This window comes from Meles meles, chromosome X, assembly GCF_922984935.1.
Source record: "Meles meles chromosome X, mMelMel3.1 paternal haplotype, whole genome shotgun sequence".
Taxonomy (NCBI): Eukaryota; Metazoa; Chordata; class Mammalia; order Carnivora; family Mustelidae; genus Meles; species Meles meles.
The window spans coordinates 129,274,783-129,300,175 of NC_060087.1; the positions used below are offsets into that span (position 1 = coordinate 129,274,783).

Genomic DNA, 25,393 nt, shown 5'->3' on the forward strand with positions numbered 1-25,393 from the left:
ACTTCTGAAGGGCTTGTTCCTTACTTGATAAATAGGGATCAGTTTCACTTGCCTTGGGAACAAACTGTATTTACAGAGTTCTCACAGCTACATAAAAAAAGATTGGAAAGAAATCATCCGAAATGGCAATATTTGTCCCCCTGGGTGGTAGAATTGTTTGCATTTGTTTCTCTGATCTATTTTGTAAATTTAACATTCTTAAAAATAAGAAAACTAAAATAAATTTCTTTTTAAAACAGAAATGTCAAAAAAACAAGGCTGGCTTTTTCTCAGCATTCTAGTGGGAAATGATTATAGTGTTCTACAAAGCTATTGAAGGGGCTACATAATGACGGAAGGTTTTTTGATTTCTTTCGGAAGGATCGTAAGGGAAGGGCTTTGCTGGTGCTTCCAGATCCCACTGCTCCTTTCTGATGTGAAGGTGGCCCCAGGACCTTTGTCTGGAGTGGTGAACACCCAGCATGCAGCCAGGAGCACTAGCAGTGGGCACTCCCTTACAGAGCACCTTTTGGGTCTGTGGCTAACGATTGTCCTGTCTCTTATTTGGTAAAGTGTCAGGCTTGTGGGCTGCCAGCTGCCTTAGCTTTATCAAAAGGAGGCGGTTCTCGTTCATTCTTCTACTGTGTATTGTCAGCTGAATAAAGCAACCTACCACAGCCTCTTGGACAAAAGCTTTCCATGAGGATTACACTGCCAGGTTGGAGAAAGGCCCTTTCAATGCTATACAGCCTCTCATAGGGGCTGTGTTCAGCTGACCACCTTTATGCAAATCCCTTTTCTTTGTTGAAAGGCTCCCCCTGAGACAGAGGCCAGTTGAGCCTTTCTGGGCAGATAGACTTTGTGCAGGGCTGGGAGAGAGATCACCCAGGTTAGGTGCTCCTGGGAAGAAAAGCTGATTGAAATGTTTTTGTAAATGCCATTGCAAAAAAAAATTGAACGCTGGCAAAAACTTCTTGCAATTAAGATATTATCAACAAAGAACTAATCATTCCTCAAATGGAACAGATTAAAATGGCATAGAGTTTGGGAGTGCTGTAATTATCAATCTTTGACATTATGCAAAATATATTACATCTGTATCTCTTGTTTCCAGTTCTCTTCATATCCTTCCTGATTCTGGCCTTCCTTGCTTTTGTCTGGAGTGGAGAAGCGCTGCTTACTCCCTCCATCCTAATTGAATATTACCAAGGTTTTATCTTCTCTTTAAATAACTTCCTAGGACACTCCGATGATTAAATTTCAAATATTCTCTGTGTACATGTCTTGTAGAATTGTGGACTCTCCCAAGATGGGGGAGATCTACAAGTCACCCGTCCAAATATCTCTTACGTCTGTGTGGACAAAGTGATCATTCATATCAAGTAAAGATGGGTTTTCTGGCATTTTTATTGATGTCTGAGCATGCAAGAGAACCTAAAATGGGTGAATTGTCTCTCCAGACTCTTCCATAACCCAGTTTCCCTTTAGTAAAATATATCTCTGGCCTTATGACTTTCAACCCCTCCAGCGCACATTGCCCACAAGCCCATTATGATTGATAGTATCACATCTGCCTCTTACCTTACCCTTTATCCCTTCTTCTATCAGTCCGCCTCCTTTAGAGCATGTCTGAAATCCATCCTCTCTTGCAACTTTCCTCTCTTCTTTTTGTAACAACTGCCTTCTAAACTCAAGCCTTTCCTCAGCCCGTCTGCTTGAGTTCCCTGCATCATCTCTCTTAGAGCTGGTTTGATCGTAGTAGTCAGTTTCTCAGAAATTTGCAGTAGTGTCCAGCTATCTTAAAAATCAAATAAAAATGTTAATGTCTTCAGGTAGAAAACCCAGCCTATCTGACCACGTTGATTTTCCTGTTTAATACTTGGGTTCTTCAACATTCCCACTACTTAATTTTTAGAGAATTCCTTTGACAATTATGTAGCTCTTCTTTGAAATAATAATTATTTCTCTGTAGTTCTTTTAGGTTTAATGGCTGATGGGAACAACAGGAGCAGAAGCAGTAAAACTAGCTGGCACAGTGCCTTCCCCATGGTAGTTAACTATCCGGGACCTGAACAACTGAGCAAATAAATCGAAGCACTTGAAATCACTGTAGACACCCTGATCTGCCCAGAAACCAGAAATGTAGGACTCAGATTCCTGAAAACAGAATCCTTGCTTCCTTGGTAGCCTCATATAGTAGTCAAGAAGTATGAGCCTCACTAAATATGGACAAGAGTGGCCTAAATATTCCAGTATAATCTGTAATACTTTCAGGTTCTTGACTCATCTTCGGTATTTCTGTGACTTTATGTATGTTAATCTTCCTGTTTAGGAAGTTCTGCTATGAACAGTTTCAGTATCACTTTCTTTGGTTTGTTTCACCAATTGGCTCTTAAAATTTTAAACTGAACTGAAGAGTGAGAAACCGTACCCATCGGATTCTTAATTAAATGATTCACTAAGACCTCTTTCAATGGTTCCCTTAAAGTATACCTTTATGTAAGGAGAGGGCTCCTCATATGAGGTCATCTTCCCTACATATTTTTCTATATATCCTCAGTCATTCTTTCCTGAACCCTAGTGTCTCTGGTGAGAAGAGCAAGCTCTTGTCACAGTCCTTACCCAACTAAATAGGTTATGTTCAGACAGTCATGAGTTGTTGAGAGAAACTAACCCTGTTTCCCCACGGAGGGGAGAGACTGGCAACATGTGACTTTGATACAGTGCCAACAAGGGCAAGTGCCATCAGGGGTCCCGGAGAGAGGATCAGAAAAGCACTCCTGGAGAAAGTGCTCTGGGGAATGTGTCTTCGAAGGATAGATGTGTTTTCAATCAGTAAAGACATGGGGAAGGGCATTCCAGGCCAGGAGACTGTTGTTGAAAAAAGGGCGATGGGAGGCAATGAAGAGTGTGTGTTTGGGTAATGGCAAGTACTTCCTGGCATTCAGAAGATGTGAGCAGTGGTGTGGCTTATGATCCATTCAGTGCTTGCTTCTTGTGCTTCCATTCTGTGCCAGGTGCTATGGACAGGGAGGAGTGAGATTGGATTCTGGCCTTGTGCTCATAGTTCAGTGGACACAGGGGACCAGCAAGGGCTGGAATAGTGATCAGGCACTCTAGAAAGTGGCAAGTGCCCTGAGACAGTGGTAGAACTGAACAGAACAGAAGTGAACTCCTTGGAACTCATGGAGAAAAAATATGAGGAGTGCATGCACAAGAGAGCATTCTATACAATTCTGAAAAAAACTTGAGAGAAATGATATCTTTTTGGATCCAAACTCATATATCCAGTTCCTTCAGGCCTCATAAAGGCTGTGGGGGTATGTTTGCCAAACATCAGAAACAGATTTCTATTTTGGGACCATGCTCTTCGGGTTGGACAGAATTGGTATCGCTCAGATGGTATAAGGATCATGTGTCCCTTAGAGAAGGAGGGCATACTCCCTGTGAGGGAGTATAACATGAAGCAAGCCCATAGCACCTGTGAGGAGAAATTCATGAGCATCAGCACTTCTCTATCTAGGATTACACATAAACATTTTTCTTAATTGTACATAAAGGAGAGTTTCTATAGAGGCAAGTATTAATGTCATTTTTAGGGATCATATCACAGTCACTGGATAAGAGAACATCAGAAAGCCCAGTCCCTTTGGTGAAACAGGATTGAAGGGGGCTGGAGTTAGGAGGAGACTAAGGAAATTTGTCTTCATGAAGAAGGTAGAAGGAGTTTAAGAACCTTCTTGAGTGAGGGGCCATCCTCCTTTCTCCACCCCAGAGCATTACTATGAGAATCACAGCACTGTATGGAAAAGTCAGTTTTTTTTTTTTAAAGATTTATTTATTTGACAGAGAGAAATCACAAGAGAGGCAGGCAGAGAGAGAGGAAGGGAAGCAGGTTCTCCACTGAGCAGAGAGCCCGATGTGGGACTCGATCCCAGGACCCCGAGATCATGACCCGAGCTGAAGGCAGCGGCTTAACCCACTGAACCACCCAGGCGCCCCAGAAAAGTCAGTTTTAACCGAAAGTCTCGGTAGTTGAAAAGGATTCTCATCTTTATTTTACGTGTGCAGTTACATGATGATCGACTTCCCTTGTGTTGCTAGAGGACTATTTTTGATCTAGAAACATTTCTTTCTTTGAAGGTCATCTGGATAAACTATCTACTGTCCAGAGACAACATTCATTAATTTCTTCATCTCTTTTTCTTGGGTAAGAAGACAGTTTTTATCTTTTAGAATTTTCTTTGTATTTTCCTGAACACTTAAAATCTGATGGAAGTGAGAGTCCTCTGTGCTTCAAAATTGATCAGTGAGTCATAAGTGTGGGGAAAATCTAAGTAATGGGTTGCATTTTAAATAATAATAAACACCTGAATTAATCAAAAATTCATACAATCAAGGCATGCTCAGTCAGGCTTGAAGCACAGGTCAAGATTCAACATCAAGTAATCACAGTCAGTTCTTTTTTTGTTTTTGTATGGAACGCTTCACAGATCTGCATGTCATCCTTGTGCAGAGGCCATGCTAATTGATTCTTTTTATTTATTTATTTATTTATTTATTTATTTTTATTTGTTTATTTACAGCATAACAGTGTTCATTGTTTTGGCATCACACCCAGTGCTCCATGCAGTACGTGTCCTCCCTATTACCCACCACCTGGTTCCTCAACCTCCCACCCCACCCCCCACCCCCCCCTGCTGCCCCTTCATAACCCTCAGGTTGTTTTTCAGAGTCCATAGTCTCTCATGGTTCACCTCCCCTTCCAGTTTCCCTCAACTCCCTCTCCTCTCCATCTCCCCATGTCCTCCATGTTATTTGTTATGCTCTACAAATAAGTGAGACCATATGATACTTGAGTCTCTCTGCTTGACTTATTTCGCTCAGCATAATTTCTTCCAGTCCTACACCAGTGAATTGAATGCATGTGAAATTGTATAGCACAAATAAAAATATATGTTTATAGATGTCCTTGATTTTCACCAGCTACAGATTTGAATTCAAATAATATTTTATTTTAAGAGATTATGGGGGGGCACCTGGAGGGCTCAGTGTGTTAAGCCTCTGCCTTCGGCTCAGGTCGTGGTCTCAGCGTCCTGGGATCAAGCCCCACATTGGTCTCCTTGCTCAACAGGGAGCCTGCATGTCCCTCCCCCACTTCCCCTACTTCTGCTCTCTCAAGCTCTCTTTGTGTCAAATATGAAGTTAGATATTTAAAAAAAAGAAAAAATATATATTCTATACTTGGTCATTCTAAATGTAGCATTCTACCCATATCCTGAGAGAATTGTAAAGTGAAGTGAAGAAAAGAAAAGATGTTTTTGTTTTAATAAATTGTGGATTTTGGATTGAGGAGTATGTGTGTGTATGTGTATGTGTGCCTGCACACAAGGACGCTTATACACATGCACACATGCAAACTCGGAGAACAAATGCAAACAGAACTGAACTTGAATGTTGATTATTTGCATTTAATTTTATATTTATATAGACATGTATATAATCATATTCTCTTATGAATGAAAACTCAACCTACATATTTCCCTTGAACTGTAATGTATAAAATAGAATGTAACATACATTTACTGCAATAAATGTAATTTGGTGTTTAAGTTCTCTGAGAACTTTGATGCTTCTGTACTGAAAAAGTGAGCAGATATACAAAAATCTGTTTATAAATCATAAGATTGAACCCTTATACTCATTCTCAACCATTACTTTCAGAAGGGACATTTTCCTAGGAATGCAGCTGGTCAGTTCCACAAAGATATTTTCAAATATTGCATGGAACTTATATGTCTCACAGGCCAAATTGTTCATTTTATAAAAATATCTCAATAGAAACACAAATTTGTCCTTATGCATCCTTGACATTCCATACCATGAATATTCTTTAATATAGAAATTCCACTGTGATGGTTATACCTGGTGAATGGATTTTACCACGTTTCTGGCTTCAGAGTTATTTAGATGTTAAGTGTTAAGGGTATATTAATTTGGCTCATACTATGCAGGAAGGAGAACATTTTCTTACATAGATAATTCTGAGTGAGGCATATTTGTGTCTCATGTGATCATTGTAATTGTTTTTCATTTAGAAGAAAGTCTTTTCTGTTTTCCTTTTTTTAAATTCCAGGTTTACTGAAATATATTTAACATATAAAAATTATGGAATGCTTCATGAATTGGGTGTCACCCATGCACAGGGATCATGCCAGTCCTTACTGTATCATTCCAAGTTTACTGTATGTGCTACCCAAGCGAGCACTGATTTCAGTTGTTCTTTAAAAGAAAGGTTAGGTGTGAGCCCTTTATCCCTAGAGTTGTGTCCCATGTATCTGGGCAGGCTTTGTTGGGGCCTTTTTGTGGAGCATCTTGGACTGAAACCAATGAACCAGTTAAAAATAACCTCTGTACTTACCACATTCATTTTCTGCTGGACCCTTCCTAATCTTTCAGGGAATCCTAAACTGGGGTTTGCATCCCAAAGTTCATGAAATATTTATTGTTAGGTTTCCAAAGCTTCCTTTTTGTCATTCGTAAGCTAAAATACTTCTTGTCATTGAATGTGCCTGTGGATGGAAGGTAAAGCAAACCAAGGACTCAGTGAAGTCATCTTGGAGAGTCCCAGTGCTCCTAAAACCTGTGAAAAGCCCTGAGATGTCTATCCTCTAGTAAAAAATCTGCTTCACTATATTTAACTGAGCATTTTCCATGTGTACCCAACCAAGGAACACTTCATTTTAATATTTGCTTCACATATATTAATATCCTTTTGTGTTGTGTTCTGTGGAAGCAATAACTTTTGGGAAGGTCTGGGTTACTTGTATGAGGCCATTTTATGCATGTAAGCAATGGCATCTGAGCCGGGCATTCTCAGACTCCCCAGGAATAAGATTCACCAGCCATCTCTGAGCAAGAAGATTAGCAGCAGTTAATCACAACTTCAAGCTTCGTAGGATAACTGGCCATGAATGTTTACATTGATTTAGGTTCCAGCAGGTTTGAAGGTAGCAAAAACTCCTGTGGTATCTCCAGTAGGTTCAGAAACTGGCTTTCTAGGCTTAGCACTTTCTCTGCTACAGAGATGATGGAAAACAATGGTCAGCCCCCAAAATGAAGAATGAGCCTCATTGGCATAGTTCCCTCTGCTCTTAGATGCTATTGCACTGGGATGACATTCCACAGAGATCTCTTCCCCTCTTCCTATGTATTGAGTGGCTTTGAGAGGATGGACCTTGGTGACCGTGTCCATGTCCTTGGAGGGGAAGTGTGGGGACCAGCATCACACCTGTGATGACAAAGAGTCTCTTCCCTTTGAAGAAAGCTCAGAGGATGTATTGCTTCAGAGACAAGTTAAATAAAAGAGTTTCAGAATACATTATTTGATTTTTTTTTTCTTTCTGAAAAATCATCTGTTGAGCCATTAAGGTCACAGACCAAATTCAACTCCATGTTTCTGAGAACCCATCTCTTCCATTGTAGAAAACTGAGTTTGCGTATGGTTTAACAAATTAACTTTTCTTTAAAGAAAAGTAAAAAGTAATCTACCCATTCTGCAAAAAATTTTGAAATCCTTGGTATCAAGTTTCAGTGGGTTTTCTTTTCAATGAATATGATTGGAATCCTATTTAATATTTGATTTTAAAAAGTCAGTTTCTGTTTATATAGCATATAAGGTAGAATCTAATATGGAAAGTTTAATAGCAAGTGTTTATTTTATGAGCCAGTAAAGACTCAATTAATCTTGAAAGTTCAACATAAGCCTCTTACTTGGGTGTGGTGCATTTTGTCATTTTAATAAAATTTTTGAATTACTGGAGTAACTGGAGTAATCTTTAGTTTCTCTAAGTTCTAATATAATGCGCGATGAAGGTTTTCCTCTGCATAAGTAAAAGTAGAAGAGTAAAGTGTTTCACAGATTTATAGAATCCAAGTCAAATGTTGAGTTATTACTCAACTTTTGTGAGGAGCAAAGGAGTAACTCTGTAGGAAGCCTACAAACCTTAGATATTTTAGCGAAGGAGGTGTAGTGAAATAATTGAGAGTGACATGGGGATAATCTTGATTCAACTCTAATTTTTAACATAATAATTTGTGAATTCTAGTGTTTTAACCAATACCAAAACATGGTTACTTCATTTACTAATTTATTTACTCATTCAGTAACAATTTTGGGGCAAAAGCGAGGATTTAAGTTCCAGGGGAGATGTTCAGGCAAGGAAGAACTTCTCAATTAGCAGCTCAGTCTAAGAGCAAGAATGACCCTGGCAGTCTGGCATGTCCACCCAGAAGTGCCTGCTTGTAGCCCTGCCTGACCATATACTCCCGGGACCCAGAGACAGGCCCAGGGAGCCTGGGTACCGAGTCATGCAAAAAACACTGTTTCTTCCCATGTACTAGATTTCAGGCATCCAGGACCTCTAGACATGTGTGACCATTTTCCTGGGGTCAGTGATTTCGTGCACAGAAAAAGAAAGAAAGGAAGGAAGGAAAGAAGGAAGGCAAGAGTGAGCCTATCTTTTAGAATCTTGGAGGCTATACTTTGGTGCTTTGCATTATTTTTATTATTAGACAAAGTTAAACACATCGGTTTCCCAGAATGGGTTGAAATATAATGGATCAAAATAATTTTTCATTGATAATGGTTTGTTCTTTCCTCCATAGCAATTTCAGGTTTACTTTCTCTGTAGCTCTAAGTATGACAGCCGAAGATTTCTACTAGCTAGGGAACTCTGGGCTTCACTGTGGCAGAGTTTAGAGAGTTACATTTAAGAAAAAGTATGATTCTTTTAACCGAGATGCTCCCCTACAATCTTAACATCAGGTCCCAGCTTCTGTGCCTCTGTTTCTATGTTCCCTCCGTGCCTGCCATCTCGGTTCCTTCTTCTCAGCTTCCATACACTTTATGTGAATTTAAATTTTGCCAGTTTCAACCTTATATTCTAGTTAGTTATCTGTTTGCAGGTCTAATCTCTCAAAGGGCAATCCATGTCAACTTTTATCTCTTTATCCCCCAGAGTCTGCCAGAGAGTCATAACTTAGAAAATGTTAATAAATTGGGCACCTGGGTGGCTCAGTGGGTTAAGCCGCTGCCTTCGGCTCGGGTCATGATCTCAGGGTCCTGGGATCGAGTCCCACATCGGGCTCTCTGCTCAGCGGCGAGCCTGCTTCCCTCTCTCTCTCTCTGCCTGCCTCTCTGTCTACTTGTGATCTCTCTCTGTCAAATAAATAAATAAAATCTTAAAAAAAAAAGAAAATGTTAATAAATAAATGGGATTTAAATTACATGTAACCCTTCAGGAAAGGTGTGTTGTCTGATGAAGGGAAGCATTCCTTTACTTCAACAGTTGAATGTCTACTTTTCACTTAGAGCTATCTGGGAAAAAGAACCAGAGTATTGGGATATAAGAGCTTCTCCTTATTGCTCTTTCCCTTTCACATCTTCTCTGTACTCTTCCCTTACAGATGAACTATCAGCTACACCTTTTGCGTTTCTCATTCTTCAGTTTTGGTAAATTCTTGACTTGGTTCTTTTACAGATTAGACAGTATTGGAATATGGGGACTAACTGATGAAAAAGAGAAGAAAAGAGGAGGATATGGGAAGAAAGTGTCCTTTGACTAAGCCTGGAAAGAGAGGCATTGCACAGCCAACCCTACTCACTCAGTTTTGTGCAGTATCAGTGAGTAGCTGAAATAGGTAGGACAGAGTTATGATGTGTGAAGGATAGAAGAGGAAAATTTTCTGTGTAACTAGATGAGTAAGAAACTTCAGGGACAATAGTCTCGACAACGTATTCTTGGATCTTGAGTGAGTTTAAGAGTGTTAGCCTTGGTTTGATGCCTTCATCTGCTTGAATAATCATAGCAGCAAACACACAAGGGGGCTTTGGTAGAGCTCTTGGGTGGGAGAGAGGTGTGACTGGGGTTTGGAACTCATAATCTCCAACCACTGGAGGGAGCCAAGGTGGGAAGGAGTGGATGGAATGCAGTTCAAGAATCTTGCCCTTTACAAAGCCCGAGTGCTCTGGCACTTCAGCCTTGATTCTGTCTAGAGTCTTGAAGTACACCAGGCTGTCACTCTTTGCTATAGACCAGAGATTCTCAAATACTCAAATCTTGTGTCTCACAAATCACTGTCAAGGGACTGGGCTCTCACCAGGATAGAAACCAAACTCCCCTATGTTTTTTAGCAAAGGACATTGATGTGTTTAGACAGCTTGTCAGCATATTTATGATTTTTGGTGAGTTTCAAGGACATGATCAATTGCAGAAAGGTTATTGGACATAAGTGTGATTGGTATAGAACTTCAAAGTGATTGTCCATAGGCTAGGGAACCGAAATTGAGAGAAACATGAGATGTTTGTGCTTACTTCTAGTCTGCTGGAAGGTCATGGGTGGAAAATGGAGGTGGGGGAGGGTGGGAGGAGGGTAGGTGGGAGATGACACGTGGCGTTTGCAGATGGGCAAGGATGTCGAAAGAAGGCCAATGTCAAGTCATGGAGAGGTGGTACACTAGGGAGTGAATGCTGAAGCATTGCCACTGACTCTGAGGGTAGCCTTGGGAAAGTTAGCTAACCTCTCTGGACTCCATTTTCCTCATCTGTCAAATGGGGATGATAATAATAGAACCTTGGATTTAGTAAGTGTTTAATAAAGGTCTCTTAATGTTATTACTTTGTTAAACTTTTTTTTAAAGATTTTATTTATTTATTTATTTGACAGAGATCACAAGTAGGCAGAGAGGCAGGCAGAGAGAAAGAGACAGAGAAGCATGCTGTCGCTGAGCAGAAAGCCAGATACGGGGGTCAATCCCAGGACCCTGAGATCATGACCTGAGCCGAAGGCAGAGGCTAAACCCACTGAGCCACCTAGGCGGCCCTACTGTGTTAAACTTTTTTGAAAAATCTTCTGTCTTCCTACTGCTATAAAGCTTAACTCAGTAAATGTGGTTGAATCTGGGCCCTGTCCCAAGGGAGTTTTATGGCTTAAATGTAAAAATAACATTGTGATGAGGTTGTTCACATCTTCACAGAACTCTTAGAGCAAGAGGCCTTAAGACAGATTCTAAGCAAACTACACCCCAGTTTCTTTGTGATTTCAGAGAAGAGATAGAAACATAGCCTCAGGGGGCGCCTGGGTGGCTTAGTGGGTTAAGGCCTCTGCCTTGGGCTCAGGTCATGATTCTAGGCTCCTGGAATCGAGCCCTACGTTGGGCTCTCTGCTCAGCAGGGAGCCTGCTTCCCTTCCTCTCTTTCTGCCTGCCTCTCTGCCTACTTATGATCTCTGTCTGTCAAATAAATACATAAAATCTTTAAAAAAAAAAAAGAAACATAGCCTCGGTGATTAAATTGAAAAGTTTGCAATATTTTCCAGTTCTGTGTGGGTTTTTCTGGAATTCGCAGACTGTTTTAACCTAGTGAAATCATATTTATTTATTTATTTAAAAGATTTTATTCATTTATGAGAGAGAGAGAGACAGAGAGATCATGCATGCCCTAGCATGGGAGGGGCAGAGGGAGAGGGAGAAGTAGGCTCCCTGCTGAGCAAGGACACTGATGCTGGGCTCAATCCCAGGACCCCGGAATCATGACCTGAACCAAAGGTAGACACTTAACCAACTGAGCCACCCAGGCACCCCAACGAAATCCTTTTTAATTGAGGGATTATAACTATCGGTTTAATTGCCTCTTCCTGTATTGACTGGCATCTTCATGAGGGCACAGACTATGTGCTTTCATCTGTCCTAGTTCTAAAAGAATTCAGAGTAAGTCCAGGAAAAATCAAAAGAAGATCTAAAAAAAATATGATAAAAACCTACTGGTGCTTCCCTGTTAGTTCTCACTAGACTTTCTTAAATGTCAGTTAGGAGAATATTATACATTTCATAGATTAATAAAAAATTGAGGTTGGTTTAGAGTGCCTTAGCAAAAAATATAGGGATTTTGAGCAATAGTTTTAAAAGTACAAACTTTCAGTTGTAAGATGACTAAGTTTGGAGAGCTAATATGCAGTAATGTGACTGCAGTTAAAAGTACTGCACTTTATACTTGAAATTTGTTGAGAGTAGATGTTAAGTGTTCTCACCACAAAAAAGATGATTATGTGAGGTGATGGATGTGTTAATTATCTTGATCGTGGTAATCATTTCACAGTGTAGATGTACAAAAAAATCATCACATTGTACACTTTAAATATATACAGTGTTATGTGTCAATTATGCCTCAATAAAGTCGGAAAAAAGAATTGTCCTGCAAACCCCACAGACACTGTCTTTGTAAGGAAAGACTAGCCCTCGAAATAGAGATTGAAGGAATCAGTCAGGGGAAAATAGCACCAGACAGGACATCCATAAGAAAACGGGCACTGTTCTCATGAATCTTGCAGTATTAAAGCTCCTTTTCTGCATCTCGGGGGTGAAGACTTCTATAAGGATTGATTTCTGTGTTTAGTACTAGGACATGCTTTGGGATTAAGTGAAACCATGAAGTTCTACAGTTCTGACTGAAATCCTACAAATTTTGTCACCTGCATATCTATAGGGTTCATTTGCGAGATTTTGTAGTCTAGCTGTCATGGTTATCAGACTTTGGAAGAACCCTGCTTTTTTAGGAAGTGAAGTTCTTCAGAGGGAACTTGCTCTTTTAGGGGAAATCAAACTAATGTTGAACTTCCCTTTGCCTGTTGTGAGGGGAGATAGCCCTGGACAGTTCAAGAGAGTACAAAACAGTACTTTAGCCATTAGGTATGAGAAACTTGGAATCCATTTATCTTGCTAAATGCTTCCATAGGCCATTACCATCCTCCAACTCTGAAACAGCTTAAGCCACGATAAGGTTGGTGAACAAAATTCACTTTGGACATTGAATAGGCTGGATTTCTCTGGAAGCATTTCTTCTCTAAAACCATAAGACTCTTAAGGACCACATTCCTTTGATTTTTGGTATTCTGAGTTTCCATTTTCTTTCTTCTATCATCTGGGTGTATAGGACTATATTCTGTTACTGTGAACTTGGCAAAGAGAAAGGAGAATTATGAAGGTGAAGTAGTTGGGACCAGCTCTCTCACAAGAAGTAGCATGAATTCTCTATATCCTCTTTTGTGCTTATGCACATTTAATTGGATTAAACAAATACCAAGTAATTTGTACATAGGGAGAACACTTCTAAATATGCTAGGGTATAGAAAGCAGAGTAAGACTCCTCTGCCCTGAGGAAACTTACATTCTAATGTACACAGAGCACAGTTTATATAGGGGTCTTCAAAGAGAAGACGTGGGGGGAAATCTGGGAAGAATTCCTGGAAATAGTGATGGAAGACAGTGTAGTATAGTTTTTAACTCCCAATACCAGACTCCTGGGATTCAAATCTCAGATGGAAAATGTACAAGCTGGGCACCCTTCTATGCCCCAGTTTCCTGAGAAACTGAGATGACAGCATCAGAGCCTACCTCACAGAGGTGATGTGAGAACCGAGAAAGTTACTTGTTGGAGAGATCAGGGCCTCTTTGTAAGTCTGGGATAGTGGGAGACCCAGGGGAAGACTCTGGGAGTAGATACAATATTAGGTTGGTGTATTGAATATATGAGGATAGACTGAAGCAGGGTAAGAGTGGAGATCAATGAGGACAGGATGGTTCTAGGAATTGAGGCGAAGGGCCTGAGCCTGAGTTCTGGCATGGAGAACAGAGAGAGAAGCAGGCAAGCAAGAGCCACAGTGCAGAGGTGGGCTCCATGGATGCGGATTAGATGGGCTCAAACAAGGAGAGAGAAGAAAGAGAAGTATGGAAGGTAATTTTGCAACTTTGATTTGTAAGGATAGAGTTTTGATGCTCACACTTGAGGAGTTCTGACATATAACTGGGTAAAGATGAAGAATTTGGACTTTCTAGTCCTTCTAGAGGATTGTTATACAATACGGTGGAAATTTAATTCTGGAGAACTTTCTGTTGTTGCTGCCAAGGGAAGTAAATGTTGAGTTCTCTTGATAAATAAGGAAGGGAAAGGAACAAACATTAAATGCCTCTCTGTCACTGATCAGCTGAATTCCTGCATAGACTTGGGATTCTTGATGGGATGGGCTTGTGGAGGGGACACTCAGTTTGACCACAGATGAGGAAGCACATTACTCGGACTTCATGTACAACCCAGGCAAAGGTGGGAGTAAGGATGTAGAAGATTGCATCCAAGTGGGTAGTTAGAAAGCTCAAAAGTTATCCATTTATTCATATGCCGTCATCCATATCAGGTGGGCTTCCAAAATGTCAGAGTAATCATCTCACAGTTTAATAACAGAGATAGTGGGTAGTGGAGCAAGGCAGGGCAAGCTCATTTCCCCTGAGGTTTGAAAAGCAGCACAGAAGAGGTGATAAAGCCAATGTCTTCAGACTGATTGGAATCCCAGTTCTGTCAGGTACTATCTATGTAACCTCAGATAAGTTACTTCAACTCTAACTGAAAAAAAAAAATTTTCCAGGGGCGCCTGGGTGGCTCAGTGGGTTAAAGCCTCTGCCTTCGGCTCAGGTCATGATCTCAGGGTCCTGGGATCGAGCCCCACATTGGGCTCTCTACTCCGCAGGGAGCCTGCTTTCCCCTCTCTCTGCCTACTTGTGATCTCTCTATCAAATAAATAAATAAAATCTTTAAAAAAATTTTTTCCAGTTTTGTTGGCTTATATGGAATTTAAGAAACAAAACAAAGAAAAATAAAAAAGCCAAACTCTTAAATACAGAGAACAAACTTGTGGTTGCCAGAAGGGATTGGGGGGATGGGTGAAATAGATAAAGGGAATCAAGAGCACAGTTATCTTGATGAGCACTGAGATATGTATAGATTTGTTGAATCATTATCTTGAACACCTGATGCTAATATAATATCGTATGTTAATTACACCTCAATAAAAAATGATGGAGAGAAGTTGGTCATTAGTTTAAAAAAAGTTTTATTGAGATGTAATTGACACATAACATTGTATAAGTTTAAGGTGTACAGCATCATGATTTATGTATATATTGCAAAGTGATTATCACAATAAGTAAACATCCATCACATTACATGATCACAAATCTTTTTCTTTGTAATGACAAATTTTAATATCTACTCTCATGGCAAGTTTTAAATATAAAATACAGTATTGTTAACTATAGTCACCACGCTGTACATTATACCTCCAGAGCTTATTTATTTTGTAACTGGAAGTTTGTACCTTTTGACCACCTCCACCCATACCCTTCACCCCCATCCCCCACCTAGAGCAACCACCAACCTGCTGTTTCTATGAACATTTTTTTAACATTTACGTATAAGTGAGATCATACAGTGTTTGTCTTTCTCCATCTTATTTTTTTTAGCATAATGCCCTCAAGTTCCATCTATATTGTTAAAAATGGCAGGATTTCCCTCCTTTTTATGACTGGGTAGTAGTATTCCATGTGAGAAATGGGAGTAGTAGCACCTGTCACACAGGGCTGTTGAGAGGTTAAAATGGTGGGTTTTGAAATACACAGAACCTAGCATGTATGTAGTAAGTTCCATAATTGTTAGTGATGATGGCCCTGTCTGTGCTGCCACTGTCCCATTGTAAGTCTTCAGCCTTTCTGGACTGAATTCCTTGGGTGTTTTAACCCCATGCTTCCCAAAGCTTCAGGTAAGACCAACTGCTGAGAGGAGGGCCACACTAACTTTTTTAAATATATATTTTTAAAGATTTTATTCACTTATTTGATGCAGAGACAGAGAAAAGGAGGGAAGGAGAGAGTACAAGCAGAGGGAGTAGCAGAGGGGGAGGGAGAAGCAGACTCCCCACTGAGCAGAGAGCCCTATGAGATATGGGGGCCGATCCCAGGATCCTGGGTTCATGATCTGAGCAGAAGGCAGACACGCTTCACTGACTGAGCCCCCCAGGGAACCCTGGGGGCCACGCTTTAAATAGTAGCCTTCTTTCAGCCTCAACTTCCTTGTAACCATCTCACCCACCCCCAGGGTGATCTTTAGAAAATACCAATATCCATTTGATCTTTACAGAATATCGCTTCGCGTCATAGCACCTCCACGTGTTCTCATGTGACACTAGGGGGGTAGATCAAGTTCATACTCCTCCTCCACCTGATATTCTTGATTTCAATCACTGTGTTGCGTGCAGAGCAGGCCTGGCCCTTTATTTTTGGTTTTCTTTTGTATTTTTATTGTGGTAGTAAAATACACATAATGTAAAATTTACCAATTTAACCACGTTTAAAGCATGTGACTGAGGGGCACTAAGTGCATTCACACTGCTGTGCGGCCATCACCGCTTTCTGTCTCCACAACTTGTTCATCATCCTAAACTGAAACTCTGTACGTGTAAACGGTATCACCCCATTTTTCTTTCCCCCAGCCCCTGGGAATCACCGTCTTACTTTGTTTCTTCATACAGTTTGCTATCCATCATTTCAGTGAATCTTCACAACAATCCAATGAAGTGGTGCTATTATCATTCCCGTTTTCTAGATGAGGAAACTAGGGCCCAGAAAGGTCAGGTGACTTGCCCATGTTCACATGCTACGCAGCAGTAAAGACAATTTGATGTCGCCATACCATGCTGTTCCACGACGGTGCCTCTACTCAGGCTTTGTTTTCTGCCTGTGATGTCTTCTCCTCCTCCATCTACTGGCTGAGGTCTTTTGGATCCATTGCACAATTACCTCGGACACCTTCTGTGAAGTTTCTAGTCCAGTAGTGATAATTCTCTTGACTTGAATCAGTGGATTTAGGTAGATGTCAGTCTTTCCCATAAGCCGGTGTGCTGCCAGGGTGTAGTGGGCACAGGGATCAAATGAAAGGCTGAAATTTCAGAATTGGCAGGACCATGCAAAGGGTTTATAGATGATCCAGATTTTTAATTGGAATATGACTGAGATCCAGATTTTTAATTGGAATATGACCAAGATTGGGAATTTAATGAATTGCTGCTTTCTTTCAGGGACATGTTCAGTTTTTACTGCGCCATATAGAAACTGGCAATATCCTGCAGAATGTTGAAGGATGTAAGAAACTTTTTGCTTCGTAGTATTGCCTCAGGCTAAGAGAACATACCATACAGAAATCCCCAAATTGCAAAACCAGTAAGAGATGTACTTGTAGATCCAACTTTGTTTCTCTATCGTCTGGATTTGCCTGCCTGTCTGTCTTCCTGCCTTCTTTCCTTTTTTCCTTTCTTCCTTCTTCTTTCTCTCTCCCCTTTCCTTTTCTTTCTTTTCCTTTCCTTATTTCCTTTCCTTTCACCTGTTTTTCTTTTAGGAACAGAACGTAATTAGTAGGATAAGAGATGTTCAGCAACCTTTGGCTGTTCATCAGCATTTTGCCAGGTAGGACTCAGTGTTTTTTCTTTGACTGATTCATCCACCAAACATTTATTCAGCATAGGTTTTCTGCCAGGAGCAATTTGGGGTGCTGGGAATACAGCAGTGGACACAGATCACCTGGCCCTGTCCTCAGAAGGAACTGTAGAAGGTGCACAAAATGAACATCAGCATTGGTCTAGGAAAGAGTGGACATTTTACTCGTGGAGGTATGTGTGCTCTTACATAGATAGGTTCATTTTCTTCAGTGCCTGACTTCCCCATCACCTCACCTAGACCAAGGCCCACACCTGTGCAGTGAGAGCTAGGTAGAAAAATCTCAGGTTCAAGAAAAGAAAAGCCATCCTCTGGGGATAATTCAAAGGTATCAGAAAGTCTGATATCCTGTTTCTGGATCTCTTTTGGGTCATGACTTTGCCACTTGCCATTTCCTGGTTTATGCTTCATGGTACTTGGCATACATGTTACCTAATTCAGTCTAGGATAATTTTCATTCTTAATTTTAACCATTAGAAAACGATGTTCCCTTAAGGTGGGTGAGTAAATAAAAAAAAAAGGTGGGTGAGTAAATAGAGTCTTACGAGGTATACTTTTTGAAGAAAATTTTGATGGAAAATAAATTGGAAAATTCCATGACTTGGTTGATATATTTATGCCATACACATTTAACATCATTACTGTCTACATGAGAATTGTAAATATTTCATTCTCACTGTTTGAATATCTTTAATAAACCTTACAAGAGTAAGAGATGTTGATTTCATTCAAATTGATGAAGCATGCCATCATGCATTTCCCCTTATAAGCTTAAAAAAATCCCCAGAGTCACGCTGAGATTTGAAAGACCACTTTCCTTTATGTGAGCAATTGTTTATAAAAAAAAAAAAAAGTGTGTGCGTATACGTCTCTCTCTCTTTTTTTCTCCCTCTCTCTCTGTATAAAGGAAGACTTGGTCCTTGATAATGCACAGCCAATTTTCTAACTACTAATGTATGGCATGATTATCTTCCACAATGGCATTTTAAATACTTTGAGGTTTTTATTTTAAAATAAACAAATATTGTAACCAGAGTAATAGCCAAAGATGGATTCACTGTTACATTCTGCTTTTCTTCAGACCCTATCTGGTTTTCTTTAGAATTCCATATAAACATTTTAAATGATGTTTACATGAGCCAAACACTTTCTGGCCATTATTGGTCTGTGAAGGCTGCAAGGGCTTCCTTCTCTCTGTCAGTCGGGCCAGACTGACTGACAGATTGTTTGGGGGTGGAGCAGTGGACAAACTGATCTGGAGGAACCCAGTAAGGGCTGCTGCTGAGAAAGGATTAAATATGCTGACCGGCTCCTTGGGCCCCCCAGTCACTGCCTGGGATTAGGCAGCCCTACAGAGAGGGCAGTTGTTCCTTGGTTACAGAGCACTAACTAGTTAACTTCAGCCTCTTCAGATGTGGCAAGGTGAACTGTGCTGTCTTTCTTGCTATATTTTTCTTTTTATGAAACAGATATTTTCATGATTGCATTTGGTTATCACCAGAAACTAATGGTGACATTTTCAACTGAATCCTCCCCAGTTATGCTAGAACCTCTGATTCGTCTGTTGCTCTGTCCATGGCACTTTTAGCAGCCCTGTTCTTTGCTCTCTTCAGATTGATTTCAGCTCCATGACTGCTGTAATTTTTCTTGGTGAACCTCCCCATCCTTGTCTCCAACTTCTTAGTCAATCTTTACATTGAGGTCCAACTTTCAAGTACTTTTTCTGGCCAATATCCTTAGTGGCCTCTTGTCTTCCTTGGTGGTCAGGAAAATGCCAAGCAAAGATCAATCTGAATATCTCCCTTGTCCATTCCTATATGCGGGCTGTTTGTTGCTCTGGAGAAGATCTTGCTTCTGTGCAGCTGAGGACCACTCCAGAGTCATTATCTTCTACCACACGTTCATGATGAAGACAACGTTAGGTGGTATAATAGCCTCACTCTATCTCTTGCCCTGTTAGATCGATCCAGCTGGTCCACTTCATGGTGATGGATCTCAGGGTTCTCTCATTCTTGTCACAAGTGGCATTAAGGGACCTCTGTATTGCCAGTTGTTTGCCCTCGATTCCTTTCCTGAGAAGAGTGCATCTTATGGTCCTTTAGACTGTATACTACTGCTAATGTGACTATCTCTAATTAAAGCTATAATGTATTGGGTAGCTACTATGTGCTAGACACAATGCTAACCACTTTTTATGTCCTTTAACTTAATTCTCACAGAAACTTTGGCATGTAGGTGTTATACAACTCAGACTTTACATTTCAGGTAATCAAGACTCAAAAGCTAAGGAACTCACAAAGACTACACAACTCTAAAGGGATACAGTTGGGACTTGAACCCAGGTCCAATTGATTTGAAGCCCGACCTCTTCACTGTTCAGCACTGGCTTCTGTGTTATTTTTGAGAGGTGTTTCTTAATTTTGAATGTTACACATATAACGAACTTAAGAAATGAAAAAAAAACACTCCTGGAAAACAATAAAATAAAATAACTTATATAAAAATAAAATACATTTAATCACATATTAAACATAATCACGTATTAGACACGTTTAATCACATATTAAACACAAAGCCAGAGACACTTCTGGATGTTGTTTTTCCCTAGTCCTGTTTTCTACACAGGATTTTATTTGTTTGTGTATCATGTTGAACATGATTGGGCTAATATAACATATACAATTTATGACCTTCTTTTTCATCTATATTATAACAAGTATTTTCCTTCCTAATGTAGATTCTTCACAAACATGCTTTTCAATGGCCTCTGCACTGATTAAAAAACACATGAAAAATCCACTGGGTAATGTCGTGAATGCAGAGACTTTCCATGAAATAAGAAATGTAATCTCGGGAGGAAGGATAAAGGGAGTTCGATTCCTAGTGGCGGGCCAGTAATACTTTAGTTCAAATTGAAGAATGCAAAAAGTGTAGACATTTCACATGGAGCTTCATTAAAATTCAACTTTATAAATCCTCAAGCAGAATAAGCAAAGGTAGACGAGTCTGAAATTGAGGAGAATTTGTTGGAAAGATCATCATCAGCCCTAATATATGTAAGTAAATTCCTTGAATTGCAATGCTGTATGTCGTCTTTATTCTGACATTTCTACTCCTCTAGGTTTGCATCCAAAGAAAGTCATGGTCTTGCTACTCTTTTGCCCCTCAGCCTTAATTCCCTCTACGGCTGCAGGGTGCATGATGTGTTCACTTTGATTCTAATTCAGGATTAAGCCTCTAGTGTCATTTAATTCTCATCCATTTCTACTGGGAGATGATGGCACATGTTTTCTGTGTGTCACACAGGCCCCAGATGTGGCCCCTGAAAATGTTTCAGGATTAGGAATTTAATGAATTGACATGACTACAGCTTTATAATAAGCCTCAGTGACTAGTAGGACACATCCTTTTACACGGTTGTTGTTCTTCAAGATTATCCTGGTTATTTCTGACTCATTGTTCTCCATAGGAACTGTGTAATTAACTTCTGAAGTCATATAGAAAAGTAAATTTGAGCAAATCTACTGGGTTTTGACCAGAATTAAGTTAATTACTAGATTAATTGGGGAGATCTGATAGATTTATGATATATGGGGACTTTCTGTCCAGGGATATGGCATACCTTTCCATTTATTTCGATCTTCTTTTGTCTGATTTAATAAAGACGTTATTTTCTGTGTAAATAGCACATTTTTGTTGGATTAGCTACTGATCACTGTAGTTTCTTTTTTCTTTCTTTTTTCTTCTTCTTTTTTTTGGGCAGCAAAGCAAAGTTTATTGAATGATAAAGTGCAAAGCTCCTGAACAGGGAGACGACCCAAAAGAGTTGCCACTTAGGTTTTTTTTTTTTTTTTAAGTAGGCTAGTAGTTTTTAAAAATATTTTCATTATTGAAATGTAGTTGATATACAATGTTATATTCATTTTAAGTGTACAACATTATGATTTGACATTTATGTACATTATGAGCTGTTCACCACAATAAGTGTAGTTTCCATCTGTCACCAGACAAGGCTATTACAGTATTGTTGACTACATTCTTTATGCTGTACTTTTCTTCTTTGTGAGTTCTTCATTTTGTAGCTGGAAGTTTGTACCTCTTCATCACCTTCATCTACTTTACCCATCCCCCCACTATCTCCCTTCTGGCTACCATCAGTTTCTTTTCTATATAAAGAAACCTATAAATTTATTTAAAAACATGAAAAAGTGATTTGTGTAATTATAGATATATAACTTTTTTGGAAATATATGAGACCAAAAATATGTATAGTGCAGTTTTAATAAATTATAATCTGATAATTGAAGTTTGTAAAATTAAAACATAATTTTCATAATCATTCAGCTATAGTTGTCTAATTTCCCTTGTTTAAACCTTTTCAAAGGTTTCTTCTTTGACCAAATTATTTAGAAGTATTTTTTTAATTTAATTTCTAAGTGTTCAGGGGTTTTCCAGATATTTGATTATTTATTTATTATTGATTTCTAATTTAATTCCATTTTGATAAAAGAACATAATCTATATGATTTTAATGCTTTAAATTTACTGAAACTGGTTTTATTGTCCAGCATATTTTGAATCTTTATAACAGTTACACATAGAATGGAAAATATCTGTTCTGTAGTTGCTAAGCATCGTGTTCTGTAAACACATGGGGCCAAGTTTGTTGGCAGTGTAAGTCTTCAATACCCTTACTTATTTTCTATTTACTTACACTATTGATTACTGGTAGAAACGTGTTGAACTCACCAGGTGAAATTATGGGTATCTTTCTTTCAGTTCTTACTCCATTTTGAAGCTTTGTAATTGGTGCATATCTATTTAGGATTGTTACGTTTTCTTGATAGACTTACCATTGTGAAACATCCCTCTTTTTCCTTAGTACTATGCCTTACCTGAAGTATTCTTTGTCTGATATTAATTAGCCATTCAAGCTTTTTGTCATTAGGATATTATATATATGTTTCTATTTTACTTGTAACCTAGCTGTGTCTTTATAATTGAGGTATTTTGTAGACACTTGAATAGTTGACCCTTGAACGACACAGGTTTGAACTGCACAGGTCCACTTATATGTAGATTATTTTTTATATAAATACAGGACAGTACTGTAAATGTGTGTTCTCTTCCTTATGATTTTCTTAATAACATTTTCTTTTCTCTAACTTACTTTATTGTAAGAATGCCATACATAATATATATAACATCCAAAATCTGTGTTTATTGACTGTTTATGTTGCCAGTAAGGCTTCCTCTCAAAGATAGCTTATTAGTAGTTAAGTTTTAGGGAAGTCAAAAGTTAAATGTGCATTTTCAACTATGTGGGGAGGGATCAGTGCCCTAACCCCTCATATCATTCAAGGGTAGTTTGGTCTTACTTTTCTTTTTCTTTTTTTTTTTTTTTTTAAGATTTATTTATTTGACAGATAGAGATTACAAGTAGGCAGAGAGGCAGGCAGAGAGGCAGGCAGAGAGAGAGAGAGGAGGAAGCAGGCTCCCAGCCAAGCAGAGAGCCCGATGCGGGGCTCGATCCCAGGACCCTGGGATCATGACCTGAGCTGAAGGCAGAGGCTTTAACCCGCTGAGCCACCCAGGCGCCCCTTCTTTTTCTTTTTAAAAGATTTTATTTATTTATTTGAGAGAGAGAGAGAGAACGATAGAGAGCATGAACAGTGAGGAGAAGGAGAAGCAGACTTCTCGTGAACAGGGAGCCCAAGGTGGGGCTTGATCCTAGAATCCTGGAATCATGACCTGAGCTGAAAGCAGATGCTTAACCTACTGAGCCACCCAGGCATCCCTATTTTTTTTTTTAAGATTTTATTTGTTTGAGAGAGAGAGCATGAGCCCAGGGGGTTTGGGGCAGAGGGAGAGGAAGCAGCAGGCTTCCTGCTGAGCAGGGATCCCGACTTGGCACTCTATCCCAGAACCCTGGGATCACAACCTGAGCACAAGGCAGACCCTTAACCAACTGAGCCACCCAGGCTCCCCTTGGCCTTACTTCTCTATCCAGTTTTAGCAGTTCCAGACGTAACATTTATGTCCATTGACAGTTAATATAATTATCAGTGTGGTGGTTAAAATTAAGTCTACCATCTTGCTACTTGTTTTCTGTTTGTCCCATTTGATCTTTGTTATCTTTGTCTTCTTTTGGATTAAATGAGTAATTAGTATGCCATTTTATCTTTTTTTGATTTATAGTTCATATCACATATGTGTTTTATTTGTTGCTCTATTGTGCCACTTTATGTATAATGTAAGAACCTGACAACAGTACATTGTTTTCTCCACCCTCCCCTCATTTGCGTTGTTATTGTCATAGCTTTGACTTCCACACATATTACAAGCCCTACAGTCCTTTGTTTTTATTTCAATTCTCTTGGGCATAAAGATGAAAAAAAATATATTTATATATATATATATTATTGCCAGTGCTTTTCATGTCTTTATGTAAATCTGAGTTGCCATCTGGTATTCTTTTCCTTTTACCTGAAATAGCTCCTTTAACATTTCAGGTAGTGCTAGGTACTGGCCTTGCCTTCTTTCATATTTTGTTCACCTGAAGGCGTCTTTACTCTCAACTTCTTTGAAGGGTATATTTTAGTTGGATATAGAATTATAGTTTGATTCTAACTGCTCCCACCCAGCACTTTAAGGATGTTTCATTTTCTTTTGGTTTGGGGTGTTTGATAAGAAGTCAGACAGAGATCATTCTTTTTTCTCTTGTATTAAAAGTGCTTTTTATTTCTATTTGCTTTTAAGATTTTCTTTTTTAATTGGTTTTTAGCAGTGTGTTTATTATATGCCTTAGTGAGTTTTCTGTTGTGTTTATTTTCTTGGATTCATTGAGCTGCTTGAATATACGAGTTTATGTTTTTCATTCAGTATAGAAAAAATTGACCATTTTTCAAGTCATTTTGCCCTCTCTTTCTGAGAATCCACTTACATATATTTTAGATTTCCTATTTTATCCCATGGGCTCTGTGCATTTTCTCAGTCTTTTTCCTTCGATTTGCTGGATGAAGCTCAGATCTGTCTTCCAGCCACACATAAACTGTGATTGTTAAGTTTTGAATTTACTGGATTTGTTCTTTCCCTGGTAGGTGTTCCTTGCTTGATTTTGTAGAGTGTCACCTTGCACAGACACAGGTTAAGTATTCAGCCAAAAGTTCAAGGGACTCTATTCAGATTTCTGGGGTTTGTTAGTTTTGCCATAGCTTTTTTCTTTCTGGTATTTTGCTCCACAAGTTCCAGCCACCTTGGCTTTCCTGAACTCTTATTTCTGTCTCCTAATCTCAGTGAGACCCCTGTACTCTTCTTGGGAATCTGCTTCATGAACCATGGTTTGAAAGTACATTTAGGTAGAGAGTGGGATTATTCTAGGGTTCATCTCATTTTTGCTCTTATCTTAGGGATCACAGGCATGTGCTGCCTGCTGTCCAATGTTTACAAATAGGTATTTCCTCTAATTTGTTTAGTCTCATAGTTGTTCATAGCAGGAGGGCTATTTCATGGCCATAAGCAGTTGTCCCTATAAACTTCTCTTTCCATTCTATCTTCAAAACATTTTTCTAATTTAGTAATCTGATATAATCAGTCTAATATAGTAATCTGGTATATAGCAATCTTGCTTAAGTATTTTATTATTTTAGTAAATTGCAGATCTCTTGGATTTTCTGCGTAGATAATCATAGTGTTCATGACTAAGGATTTTTATTTTTCCTTTCAAGAGTTATTGATTTTATTTCTTTTTCTTATCTAAGTGCGTTGGTTAGTACCTTTAGCACTATATATTAAATGTTCAAGTATGATCTTTGTGTGCTTTTGGTTGTTTCCCTCTATCAGATTAAGAAAGCTGCTTTATCTACCTAGTCTGTTAAAATAATTTTTAAAAAATTATACATGTGTTTTGAATGATATCAAATTCATTTTCAGCATTTACTGAGATCACATTCTTTTTTCTTTTTGTCTGATATATTGAATTATATTTTTTCTTTTTTTTTAAAGATTTTATTTATTTATTTGACAGACAGAAATCAC

The 25,393-nt window shown here is 39.1% G+C and overlaps 1 non-coding gene across 1 annotated transcript; it reads right to left on the reverse strand.

Moving 5' to 3' along the window:
• Positions 1-6,141: 6,141 nt before the first annotated feature.
• LOC123935695 lies at positions 6,142-6,247 on the reverse strand. Its single transcript, XR_006816974.1, has one exon. It is a non-coding gene; the product is annotated as a U6 spliceosomal RNA (small nuclear RNA).
• Positions 6,248-25,393: the final 19,146 nt, after the last annotated feature.